The sequence below is a fragment of the Carcharhinus amblyrhynchos genome, chromosome 32 (genome assembly GCF_965287045.1).
Source record: "Carcharhinus amblyrhynchos chromosome 32, sCarAmb.v2.hapA, whole genome shotgun sequence".
Lineage (NCBI taxonomy): Eukaryota > Metazoa > Chordata > Chondrichthyes > Carcharhiniformes > Carcharhinidae > Carcharhinus > Carcharhinus amblyrhynchos.
This window is the reverse complement of record NC_137355.1, coordinates 12,441,629-12,453,775: the sequence shown is the minus strand read 5'-3', so window position 1 is coordinate 12,453,775 and position 12,147 is coordinate 12,441,629.

Sequence of the window (12,147 nt, the reverse complement as noted above, 5' to 3'; positions counted from 1 at the left end):
GTGGGTTAGGTGGATTGGCCATGTTAAATTGCATGAGAGGGATTAGTGGCACAAATATGTGGAGTTATGGGCAAAGGGCCTGGGTGGGATTGTGGTTGGTGCAAACTCAATGGGCCGAATGGCCTCCTTCTCTACTGTAGTGATGCGATGATTAGATGCAGCTCTTGGGGTGAAGGAAATCAAAGAATAGGGGAGGGGAGCATGGATTGGGGAGGCGGTATCAGCCCGTTGAGTTGGATGATCGGCTGTGATTGTAATGAATGGTGGAGCAGGCTTTAAGGGCCAAATGGCCTCCTCCTGCTCCAATTTTCGACTCAACAAATCTTACCTCTCCGGCTCTCCAAAGGAGCATTTCTATGTGTGCTACCTTCTCCCATCTTCTCCCCATAACCCTGCACCTTGTTCCTTCTCAAATAATCACCTAATTACCTCAAAAAACACCACCATTGAACCTGCCTCCATCTTGGTGTTGTGTGTGGTGGGGGGGGGAGAAGTGTGGAATGTGTGTGGGATGGGGAGGGCACATTGGTAAGAGCTGTGGGTGGAAGCACAGGTGGGTGGCATGGTGGCACAGAGGTTAGCCCTGTTGCCTCACAATTGAGGGACCCAGGTTCGATTCCCAACTTGGGTCACTGCGTGGAGTTTGCACCTTCTCCCCGAGTCTAAGTGATTTCCTCCGGGTGCTCCGATTTCCTCCCACAGTCAGAAAGACGTGCTGCTGAGGGACATTGGCCATCTAAATTCTCCTGCGGTGTACCCAAACAGGTGCCGGAGTGTAGCATCTAGGGGATTTTCACTGTAACTCTTTTTTTAATTGATTCGTGAGACAAGGGTGTCACTGGCTGGGCCAGCATTTATCCCTAGTTGCCCCTTGAGAAGGTGGTGGTGAGCTGCCTTCTTGAATCGCTGCAGTCCGCGTGCTGTGGGTTGACTCACAATGCCGTTAGGGAGAGAATTCCAGGGTTTTGACCCGGTGACTGAAGGAACAGTGATATATTTCCAAGCCAGGATGGTGAGTGGCTTGGAGGGGAACTTGCAGGCGGTGGTGTTCCCTTGTATCTGCTGCCCTTGTCCTTCCAGATGGAAATGGTCATGGGTTTGGAAGGTGCTGTCTAAGGATCTTTGGTGAATTGCTGCAGTGCATCTTGTAGATAGGACAATGCATCAATTTACCAAAAATCCTTAGACTTCATTGCAGTGTTAATGTAAGCCGGGCCTGTACTCATTGGCGTGTAGAAGGCTGAGGAATCTTATCGAGACATATAAGATAATGAAGGGGCTAGATAGGGTAGAGGTAGAGAGATTCTTTCCACTTCGAAAGGAAACCAGAACTAGAAGGCACAGCCTCAAACTAGGAGTGGCGGGGGTGAGGGGTGGGTCAGTTAGAACAGAGGAACTTCTTGTCTCAGAGGGTGGTGAATCTCTGGAATTCTCTGCCCATTGAAGTGGTGGAGGCTACCTCATTGAATGTGTTTAAGTCACGGGTAGATAGGCTTCAGATCGATAAGGGGATTAAGGGTTATGTGGAGCAGGCGGGTGAGTGGAACTGATCCACTTCAGATCAGCCATGATCTTATTGAACAGCGGGGCAGGCTCGAGGGGCTAGATGGCCTACTCCTGCTCCTATTTCTTATATTATGACACTAATAAATAAACTTTAAACTGAACATTCTGGAGGAACAACTAAAAGAATCACCTCAGTAACTCCCACGTCCTGAGAATATACAATTGTCGAATAGAATTTTAAAGAATAATCTGAACAATAGGTATCTCTCGATAAAGGAATGTTCTTTTCAGCAGACTGTGGGTTCTTAGAAATCATTTTGGGTTGATTTATTGGAATAACTCCCTGAGGATTTCATTTGACAGAGTATAAAGTTTATTTGATTTTTACAATCCCATAAAACCTTTATACTAATTGAACACTGAACAGGCACTGTCTCTCCTCAAAGAGCTTTGTTAAGTGTGTTTGAGGCTGAGATAGACAGATTTTTAATCTGTTGGGGAATCAAGGGTTATGGGGATCAGGTGGGAGAGTGGAGTTGAGGATCAAAATTATATATGACGTGGAGATTGGGAACACTTCAGCGGTCACAGGCATTCAGCCTCTGATCTTCAGGTAAGCGTTCTCCAAAGTGGCCTTCACAACACATGACAGTGCAGAATCGCTGAGCAGAAACTGATAGCCAAGTTCTGCACACGAGGATGGCTTTGACCAGGATCTTGGGTTCATGCCACACTATCTGTAACCCTCACCATTTAGCCTGGGCTTGCAAAATCCTACTAACTGTCCTGGCTTAAGAGAATTCACACCTCTTTAACCTGAGATTATCCCTCTCTCCACTCGCACTGTTTGCACCTGTAAAGACTCGATTACATGTAAAGACTTGCATTCCAAACCATTCTTCATATTCCAATCTGTAATTATCTTGCAACTTGAATTTTTGTCTATACATGCCACGTTTGTGAACTAACCTCCACTCACCTGAAGGGGCAGTGCTCCCAAAGCTCATGATTCCAAATACACCTGTTGGACTTTAACCTGGTGTTGTGAGACTTTTTACTGTGCCCATATTATATATAGGATTCTTAAGGGGTTTGACAGGGGAAATGCTGACATTATGCTAGGGGTGGCACAGTGGTTGGCACTGCTGTCTCACAGCGCCAGGGGCCTGGGTTCAATTCCAGCCTCCGGTCGCTGTGTGGAGGTTGCACATTCTCCCCGTGTCTGCGTGAGTTTCCTCCAGGTGATCTGGTTTCCTCCTACAGTCCAAAGATGTTTAAATTTAAAGTTTAAGTTTATTTAAGTAGGCTTACGTTAACACTGCAATGAAGTTACTGTGAAAATCCCCAAAACGCCACACTTTGGCACCTTTTCGGATACACTGAGGGAGAATTTCGCACCTAACCAGCATGTTTTTTGGACTATGGGAGGAAACCGGAGCACCTGGAGGAAATCCACGCAGACACGGGGACACTCTGCACAGACAGTAATCCACGCCAGGAATCGAACCCAGGTCCCCAACGCTGTGAGGCTGCAGTGCTAAATCGCCACTTGGTGTCCCAAGATAGAATCCTTACATTCATAGAGGAGGCCATTCACTCCATCAGGTCTGTACTGACTCTTCAACAGAAGAACATTGGCGTTTCCCCGTTACCCCACGCATTTACCCGCCAAATCCTCCTCAACCCACACATCTTTGGGCAATTTAACATGGCCAATCCACCTAACCTGCACATCCCTGAAGGAAGGAACTGGAGCACTGAAGGAAACCCACACAGACACTGGGAGAACGTGCAAACATGCATGGGGTCGAGAGAGATGAGAATCTGGTGGGAAAGTGGAAGTGAACAGATCAGTCATGATCTCGCTGAGGAATGAGGCAGTCTCGAGGGGGCCTTATGTCTTTCTCCTTCTCTTATCTCTAGATTCCTGAAGTGCAATGGCCTCCAGCTGCTTGGAGGGAAGATTGCAAAATGATGGGCGATGGTTCCTACTGGGGTACCCCTGCCTTTTTCCCCAGGACAGAGCCAAGAGTCCCTCATGGGTTGGTAGACCTCGATCAAGTTCCGCCTTCATCCTTCTGTGCTCTGAGGAAAACAACCCCAGTCTATCCAACCTCTCTTCATAACTCAAACACTCCAGCCCAGGCCACATCCTGCTGAATGTGAGATCAATATTTCCTGCGATCGGGATTAATTAACTACTTTTATGATGATGGTGTTTGACATTTATAGCACACCCAGTTTCTCAGACGTAACTACGAAAGGAGCAAGTTACACAGCTGCCTCATCACCATCTGTCAAGCTGCTCAATTTTTATTAACGTTCGTTAAAGCGTTGGAAAGATGGCAATTTTTTTAAGAAGGTAATTATGTGGCAGTGTGGAAGATTTTTTAAAAATCAGCACAATGTGATTAGTTAATGAGCCCCACATTTGTCCATGCTTCACAGGCCAGGAAGTTTTGTGAGGAGTTGCGAGGGTGGGGTGGGGGAATGGGGAGCTGCTATTAACTGACCACCCAGTTACATAGACGTAACCAGGGTGAGGTTGCCAAACAAAAAGCAGAGGGGAGGGGGGAGGGTGATCTTACCAAACAAATTCTAAGTGCCAAACTGATGTGAAAACAGAATAGAATGGCACCGATTTTTTTTTGGACGAGCTCCCAGGTGCAATCTTACCACACTTCGGGGAAAAACAAGCGCAGATGTGATTCCCGCCAGTAGGGGGAGTGGACAGAGCCCACCCACACCAGGAGGGCTGGCTGCTGAGTCTAGAGGGCATCATTGCACCAGTCGACCTGTGGGACAAACTGGTAAGATTGCTCCCCTCCCCCCCACACCACCCATCCCCTCACCCTGCCAAGAGAACGGTAGGCTTTGTTGTGAGGCATGTGGACCAGGGTGGTAATATTACAGCCCTATCAATGCTCCCTAACCAGCATGTCTTTTGGACTGTGGGAGGAAACCAGAGCACCCAGAGGAAACCCACGCAGATACGGGAAGAACATGAAGACCCCACACAGGCAGTGACCCAAGCTGAGAATGGAAGCCTGGTCCCTGGCGCTGTGAGGCAGTATTGCTAATCACTGCGCCACCGTGCTGCCAGTTTCTTCTCCATTTCCATGCATTAGTGAATGGTCCTCCTCTCCGCTGGCTAAATCTGCACACGTGACTCAGACTGAGCTAATAGTTTAGTAGCTAATGAGTTCCATTCGGTGAAAACAATAGAGCTGTCATGGACGCCACAAAGGCTAATGAATTTGCATCACCATTTAGCCTGGGTTACCATGGTAATAAATTTGCAATGTTTTCTGAGGATTATATCCGTGAGACAAAGCTGTTTATCCAGCCTGCTGAACAAACATTCTAATTCTTCACCACAATCTGTACATTCATTGTCATGGGATAATGTGGAGCGTGACAAGGTATTTCGAGTCATAGAGGTTTACAGCATGGAAACAGGCCATTCGGCCCAACTTGTCCATGCCGTCCTTTTGTTTTTAAAACCCCTAAGCTAATCCCAATTGCCCACATTTGGGCCCATATCCCTCTATACCCACCTTATCCATTAACTATCTAAATGCTTTTTAAAAGACAAAATTGTACCCGCCTTTACTATTGTCTCTGGCAGCTTGATCCAGACACTCACCACCCTCTGTGTGAAAAAATTGCCCCTCTGGACACTTTTGTATCTCTCCCCTCTCACCTTAAACCTATGCCCTCTAGTTTTAGACTCCCCTATCTTTGGGGAGTCCGGTTCAGAACAGTTGAACTAGGAGGCATGGCCTATATATCAAAGCCTCGGGAGGTGGGGGTGGGGGGTGCAACCAGAAAGAATGCTTTCTATGGTGCATCTGTAAAAGTTGGCGAGAGTCGTAGCTCTTAGTGTTCTGAGAGAGTAGGGGCATTGGTGGGCTTTCTTAGCTCTGGTGTTGTCATGGGGCGACCAGGACAAATTGTTGGTGATCTCGACACTAAAAACCTGAAGATCTCGACCCTTTCTACTTCATCCCCGTTGATGTAGACAGGGGCATGTTGTCCTTTATGCTTCCTGAAGTCGATGACAATCTCCTTCGTTTTGTTGACATTGAGGGAGAGATTATTGTTGCCGCACCAGTTCACCAGATTCTCTATCCCATTCCTGTACTCCGTCTCGTCATTGTTTGAGATCCAATGCACTCCAGTGGTGTCATCAGCAAATTTGAAAATCGAATGTGTTAGGGGAGCTGCATTCTATCTATCTTTTCTTTCTGCGCATGCACAGTTGGAGGCGCTGATCGGAGCTGCAGGATTAAGCCAAGCTCACAGGCTTGTGCATCGCGATTCAGACTGGCTGATATTTTTGCAGGCAGGGTGCATATAGGGGTGTCTGAAAATGGTTCCAAAAGCCCAATCTGTAACACTCCCAATTTCAATTTGGCCCTACACTAAGGGACAATTTAGAATGGCCAACCCAGCTAACCTGCACATCTTTGGACACTTTGGACATGCAGCACTGCTGCCTCACAGTGCCAGGGACCAGATTCGATTCCCGGCTTGGGTCACTGTCTGTGTGGAGTCTGCACGTTCTCCCCGTGTCTGGGCAACACGACAGCTCAGTGACTATCACTGTTTGCTGTGCAGATACATGGACCCGGGTCGGATCTCCGACTTGGGTCGGTGTCTGTGGGAGTTTGCACATTCTCCCCGTGCTTGCGTGGGTTTTCTCCGGGTGCTCCGGTTTCCTCCCACACCCCAAAAACGTGCTTTTAGGCTGATTGGTGTTAACAAACTGTCCCTAAATTAGGCCTCCCTCTATCTGGCACACATAAAATTCTCTAAATTTGCACACCTTTATTGTGGAGTCCCAGAGGCATAGGCAAAACTCATTGGTAGGAGGAGGATTGGAATGAGGTGCTCACTGAATGTTAAAATGGCGGCACGGGCTTGTTGGGCCGAAGGGCCTGTTTCCTGTGCTGTGTTGTTCTTTGTTCTTTTGTTTGTCTGGGTGGGTTTCCTCCTACAGTCTGCAAGACGAGCTGGTTAAGAGCATTGGCCATGCTAAACTCTCCCTCAGTGTACCCAAACAGGTGCTGGGGTGTGGCGACTTGGGGATTTTCACAGTAACTTCACTGCAGTGTTAATGTAAACCTACTTGTGACTAAAAAACAAACTATATAGTAAGTGGCAATTTAGCATGGCCACTGCACCTAACCAACCCATCTTCGGACTGTGAGGGGAAACCCATGTAGATATGGGGAGAACATGCAGACCCTGCACAGTGTCCCAAGCCAGGGATTGAACCCGGGTCCCTGGTGCTATGAGGCAGCAGTGCTAACCACTGTGCCACCACAGCTACAACGCAACAGTTACTTACAGCTAAAACGACAGCAATATTCCCTCTCACACAAAATTAAATCAGTTTTTGACCCTGTTATTATCGTGCATGATTCAGGTATCTTACAGAAACATTTTATGCAGAGCAAAACGAAAGACATTTCCCCGTCGGAATATAAAAGTGGAGCAAAAAAATGTTTTAATATATGCAGACCCCTCCCCCCCCAACAACCCCAGGCTCATTTTATTCATAATAGCCTTTCGATTTTTTTCTTTAGCCAAACACGGGAATTATTAAATATGTGCGCGTTCAATTTGTATTTCAATAATTACGCAATACAGGTCACAGTTAATGGAAAAACTCACCTCATTGAACATACTGTGAGGATCACTCCTTTTGGCAGTAAAGGTAGATGGATTGGGTTATCCCCCTCAAGAAGCAAATCCGTGTGTTCCCCAACCTGAAGCCCTGGATGAACAGGGATATCCACTGCTTGCTGAAGTCCAGGTCTGAGGCGTTCAAGCCCGGCGACACTGACCTATACAAGAAAACCAGAAATAATCGAAGGAGATCCATCAAAGATACCAAAAGACTGGACCAAGCTAGAATCCCAGGCTAGCCACACCGATCCCCGCCAACTAAGGCAATATCTACAAAACATTACAGGCTACAAGATGAAGGTATGTAAAATCACCAGCTCCAACGCATCCCTCCCTGATGAGCTCAATGCCCGTTTTGAACAAGATTTCAGCGAGAACATGCCCTCCATCCTGGAAGCCCTGGATGAACCTGTGTCTGGGGTCACCATTGCAGATGTCAGGGCAGCTTTCTCAAAGGTCAACCCACGGAAAGCGTCTGGATGGGGTACGCGGATGAGCACTCAGATTCAGTGCGGATCAGCTGGCAGGGGTTTTCCCAGGCATCTTCAGCCTCTATTTACAACAATCTGAGGTCCCTATCTGCTTCAAGAAGATGACCATCATCCTGGTAAAGAGAAACCAAGCAGCGTGCCTTAATGACCATCAGCTGGTGGCTCTGATATCCATCATTATGAAGTGCTCCGAAAGGATAGTCATGGCACGAATCAATTCCAGCTTCCCGGATTGCCTAGATCCATTACAGTTTGCCTACCGCCACAACAGATCCACAACAGACGCCATCTTCCTGCCCCTGCACTCAACCCAGGAACATCTAGATAACAAAGACACCTGCGTCAAACTCCTATTTATTGACTACAACTCAGCCTTTCACACCATTAATCCTGTGAAACCCATCTCCAAACTCTATGGCCTGGGCCTCGGCTCCTCCATCTGTGACTGGATCCTGAACTTCTTAACCCACAGACCACAATCAGTAAGGATAGGCAACAACACCTCCTCCACGATCATCCTCAACACCGGTGCCCCGCAAGGCTGTGTTCTCAGCCCCCTACTATACTCCTTATACACCTATGACTGTGTGGCCAAATTCCCCTCCAGCTCTTACCAAATAAGTGCTAGAGTGTGGCAACTAGGGGATTTTCATAGTAACTTCATTGCAGTGTTAATGTAAGCCTACTTGTGACACTAGTAAATAAAACTTTAATCTCCTAAAAGGTCCTTATCCCCAAACAATGATTCTGGACTCCCTCATCATCAGGAACACCCTTCCTGAATCTATCCTGCCCAGCCTGTCTAATAAACTACCAAGAATACGATGCCGGAATGCAAATCCCTAAAGATCTTGAGTATTCTTTGATAAGTTGCAGAGAGAGGCAGGATTGAATGGAGTCCAAAAAGTAACCATTATAGTAAAAATGGGGTAATTGCATGTGCTCTGCTGAAAGGCGTCGATTGTGTCAGTAGACTGCAGCCAGTACAGAATCATAGAATCCCTACAGCGCAGAAGGCGGCCACTCAGCCCATCAAGCATGTACTGACAACAATCTCTCCCAGGTCCCATTCCTATAATCCGATGTCTTTACACTGATAATCCTTCCTGACACTAAGGGGCAAGTTAGCATCCCCACTCAACCTAACCCACACATCTTGATACACCAGGGGACAATTTAGCATGGCCAATCAGGGTTATGGCCACTGTCACTACACCAGGGCCCTGGGTTTCACAATCCAAATCGGTAAGAAATGATCATTTTCCGCACAGTATTCAGTTATCTTGATTCAGGTCCCCACTCGGTATTCCCCCCAGCTCTCTGAAAGTTTTTTTTAAATCTTCCATAGAATCCCTACAGTGCAGACAAAGGCCATTCGGTCCATTGACACTGCACTAACTCTCTGTGTCAGAGTACCTTACCTAGCCCTCTCTTCCACTCTAATCCAGCAACCATATACATTAACCATGTTTAATCTCCCTCAGCTATTTAGCACAGCCAATCCAGCTAGCCTGCACATCTTTGGACACTAAGGGGCAATTAAGAATGGCCAATCCACCTAACCTGCACATCTTTGGGCATTAATGGGGAATTTAGCATGGCCAATCCACCTAACTGCACATCTTTGGACACAAAGGGGCAATTAAGCACGGCCAATCCACCTAACCTGCACATCTTTGGACTACGGGAAGAAACCGGAGCACCCTGAGAAAACCCACGCAGACACAGGGAGAATGTGCAAACTCCACACAGACAGTCACCTGAAGCTGGAAGCAAACCTGGGTCCTTGGCGCTGTGAGGCAGCAGCACTAACCATTGTGCCACTGTGCTGTCCTGCTGAATACAATGCATGGATTATATTACAACCGTATTTGGTTTGTCAGATTCCAATTGTCTTATAGCTTCACCTCAATTATTGATCTTTCTCCTCTTAAATTTGCCCTTAGTTAAAAACATTAACGTTTCTCTGACTGAGTGACATCCTGTTGCTTCGGCTGATGTTTTCTAACGCTGCCCAGGAGTAACCAAGACATTCATTCACCCGGAGTTTAGAGATTGAATAGATTCTGACAACTTCTATCTCAAGGCAAGATGCAGCTATTGGACGCTGAATAATTTGTATGCGGGAAGAGAGGGGAATGTTTCATTAGTTCTTGTTAACCGCTGAGCAACTGATCAAACAGAAAATGCCTGCAAAGATTTCACATTGATTTTGAAAATTAGGACTGTATTAGGTCAAGGTCGATTGGTAAGGCATCTACTACAATAAACATTCACTCCCTCCACCACCACGGTTACTGTTCCTACCATCCACAGGATGTACTGTAGCAAATCACCACATCTTAGACCGTAACCCCAAGCTTTTACCCCACTAATCCACCTAACCGACACATCTTAGGACTGCAAGGGGCAATTTAGTATGGCCAATCCACCTAACTTGGACATCTTGGGACAATAAGGGACAACTTAGCATGGCTAACCCACCTAACCTACACATCCTTGAACACTAAGGGGCAATTTAGCATGGCCAATTCACATAACCTGCAAATATTTGGACACTAAGGGACAATTTAGCATGGTTAACGCACTAACCTGCACATCTTTGGACATTAAAGGGCAATGTAGCATGGTTAGTCCACCAAACCTGCAAATATTTGGACAATAAAGGGCAATTTATCAGGGCCAATCCACCTAACCTACACATCTTTGAACACTAAGAGGCAATTTAGCATGGCCACTCTCCACCTAACCTACACATCATTTGACACTAAGGGACAATTTAGCATGGCCGATCCACCTAACCTACTCAGCTTGGGACATGTTGGCATGGTGCTGGGCTGTGCCTGGGAGGCAGTGCCAACAGAAAGTACCAGGAGGTACTGCCTGGCTATGTCCCTCTCCCCCCAGGGCTACAACCACCTTTATGTCTCCAGGGGAATTTTCCTTTTCTATTCATTCGTGAGACATGGGCATCGCTGGCTGGGCCAGCATTTATTGCCCATCCCTAGTTGCCCTTGAGAAGGTGGTGGTGAGCTGCCTTCTTGAATTGCTGCAGTCCACGTGGTTGATGCACAATGCCATTAGGGAGGGACTCGCAGGATTTTGACCAGCGACTGCGAAGGAACGGCCGATATATTTCCGAGTCAGGATGATGAGTGACTTGGAGAGGAACTTGCAAGTGGTGGTGTTCCCATGTATCTGCTGCCCTTGTCCTTCTAGATGGAAGTGGTCGTGGGTTTGGAAGGTGCTGTCTAAGGATCTTTGGTGAATTGCTGCAGTGCATCTTGTAGATGGTACACACTGCTGCCACTGAGCATTGGTGATGGAGGGAGTGGATGTTTGTGGATGTGATGCCAATTAAGCGGAGCTGCTTTATCCTGGATGGTGTCGAGCTTTTTGAGTGTTGTTGGAGCTGCACCCAGCCAGGCAAGTGGGGAGTATTCCATCACACTCCTGACTTGTGCCTTGTAGACGGTTTCCTCCAACAGTTTGAAAGACGTGCTGGTTAGGGTGCATTGGCCGTGTTAAATTCTCCCTCAGCGTACCCGAACAGGCACCGGAGTGTGGCGACTAGGGGATTTTCATTGCAGTGTTAATGTAAGCCTGCTCATGACACTAATTAAAAAACTTTAAACTTATAAAACTTTAAAGTGACTACGAATGTATCCAATTCTACGTATATAGAATTCCATGGAATGCCGTCAATGCAGAAAGAGGCCATTCGGCCCATCGAGCCTGCACCGACTCACCACTGTGAAATAAATGTCCTTTGATTGGTTTCTTGGAAACAAACAAGCGGAAGAAAGCAGCTAGATAAATTAATCTCGACACATGCCACAGGGAAAATTTCACATTTTGCTACCTGCTTTGTGTCTTCAAGCACAAGTTCCTCGAGTTGTGTTCTGTTGTTTTTTAAATGACACACACAGACCTTTCTATCATAGAATCATAAAATCCCTACAGTGCAGCAGGAGACCATTCAGCCCATCAAGTCTGCACCAACCACAATCCCACCCAGGCCCTGTTCCTGTCTCATCTTCTGCCTCAAATCTACTTTCTAACGCACAAACCAGCCTCCCATCCATTGACTCTGTCTACACTTCCCACTGCCTTGGCAAAGCAGCCGGCATAATCAAGGACCCCACACACCCCTGACATTCTCTCTTCCACCTTCTTCCATCGGGAAAAAGATACAACAGTCAGAGGTCACATATCAACCAACTCAAGAACAGCTTCTTCCCTGCTGTTATTAAGCTTTTGAATGGACCTACCTCGCACTAAGTTGATTTTTCTCTGCACCCTAGCTATGACTGCAACACTACATTCTGCATACTCTCCTTTCCTTCTCTATGAATGGTATGCTCTGTCTGTATAGCACGCAAGAAACAATACTTCTTGCTATATGCTAATACATGTGACAATAGTAAATCAAATCAAATCCCGACACTAGGGTCAA